This window comes from Acyrthosiphon pisum, chromosome A1, assembly GCF_005508785.2.
Source record: "Acyrthosiphon pisum isolate AL4f chromosome A1, pea_aphid_22Mar2018_4r6ur, whole genome shotgun sequence".
In the NCBI taxonomy this organism is placed as follows: Eukaryota; Metazoa; Arthropoda; class Insecta; order Hemiptera; family Aphididae; genus Acyrthosiphon; species Acyrthosiphon pisum.
Genome location: NC_042494.1, coordinates 8436708 through 8438549, shown reverse-complemented (window position 1 = coordinate 8438549; position 1842 = coordinate 8436708).

The following is a 1842-nucleotide window of genomic DNA, read 5'->3' as shown; positions in this document are numbered from 1 at the left end:
AGTGTTCCAATTAAAAATTAATAAAAGGTTCAATTTGTATTGCTAAGGATTAAACATTTAAAATAAGGTTCCACGTAAATAGTTCATACTATAACGAAAATTCTAAAAAATATATAAACACAATTTTTTTAATAATGATTTGAAATTCAAGTTTGGACGAAATTATAGATGTTTAAACGAAGATAAATGATTTTAGTTTTGTGTTATAATTTAAAAATATTATTCATGGGTGCTTAAAACTTCTAAAGTATACCATTATATACAAATAATATTAATTCTACTTGCTACCGTATTAATAATAACGATATAAATATAATATAAAATACCCTAGGCTGACAAACCATCTCCGCTCATAATTTTTTTTCGTATACATTGATATTATATCATTGAATTCAAAAACACCATCCATTACAGTGACCCACTTGTAACCCACTGTACAGTAGAACAACACCCACTTACTTGCTTAAATTAAAGTAAAAATACATACTTTTCTGTGTCTTGTTGCAAGATTTTTCGATATTTTAATCTTAAAGCGAATCGTTAAGACATTGTAAACATACACAATACCTATAACATTTATTGAATTTTAAGTTTTAACCATTCTTACATCCCACGTTGGCACGATGCAATATAAATATTGAAAAAACCTAAAGTAGAACACTGGTAATTTTCTTATCTATTGATAATAGGTTAATGTACTTTAACGTTAAAAATAAAAAAATCATATAGTTTATGTATTAGGTTATGTGAATATAAGACGAAGACAACAAATACGGGCATCACGTCCTCTAACAATACACTTTTTTAACATTTAGGACATATAATAAAGTGTGTTAAGCTTTGAGTCAACATATAAAGTGGCGTTCACAATAATTATTGAAGACATACGATTATAAGATTATTTATTGAGTGAGATCACAAAATTGCAACGCTAATTATTATTTATCACGTATAACAACAGACATCAAACAAAAAATTAACTATGCCTTATTGTTTATTAAAGCAGAGGAAACCATTCAAACCACTATTATTAATTCTATATAATCATATACAAATGTTGGCTCAAAGGAAATTTATCAATACTTTTTATTTAAAACGTTACCGTTATACCAACACTCGGGGATTCGGGAAGTTATGAACTGTAATTTATAATATAGCTCAACTAAAATTGAAATTTGACACCGATAAAGAGTTTTATTTTGACAACACGCTAACAGTTTGTAATATTCTCGTTGTTGTTATATTCTGATAGCCGTTAACTACGAGTATATTATGATTTTGCAGGAAGCGAGACCACTTGTGTTGATGATGAAGATGTTGACAGGGTAGTTTATAAATAAATGTAGACAGATGAAAAGATACTTTGTAGTTTATTTAAATGTTCTTCAGTAATTTTGTCTAAGTCCAAATGACAAGTTACTACACAGAGTGACGTGAAGGTGCTTGTTGTGCTCTGGAGTAGACACGTCTGAATACAGGCTGTTTCAGGCTCCCTTTTATATTCGAGTCCCTGCTCCCCCTGCCTATCGATACGCTATCTTGTCTCTAACGGATTTGGTGAACCTATAGGAGTAATCTCTTCTGCAAATTACTAAATATTTATCAGTTATTACATCCTGGTCTATAGGTTGCGTATATATACATATATACGCATATCTACTCGTGGCATTGGCAATCCCCATATCCTATCAATAGATACGTAATTTATGTGTTTAGAAAATATGACTCGCGAATAACTACTCGGTTATTTTCTTATATGATTAACCCTTTAACCTTTTGTTGTGTTTGCGTATTTGCAATTTGACTATTGCCAAATTGTTTAAGGAGGTCATTTGCCTGATC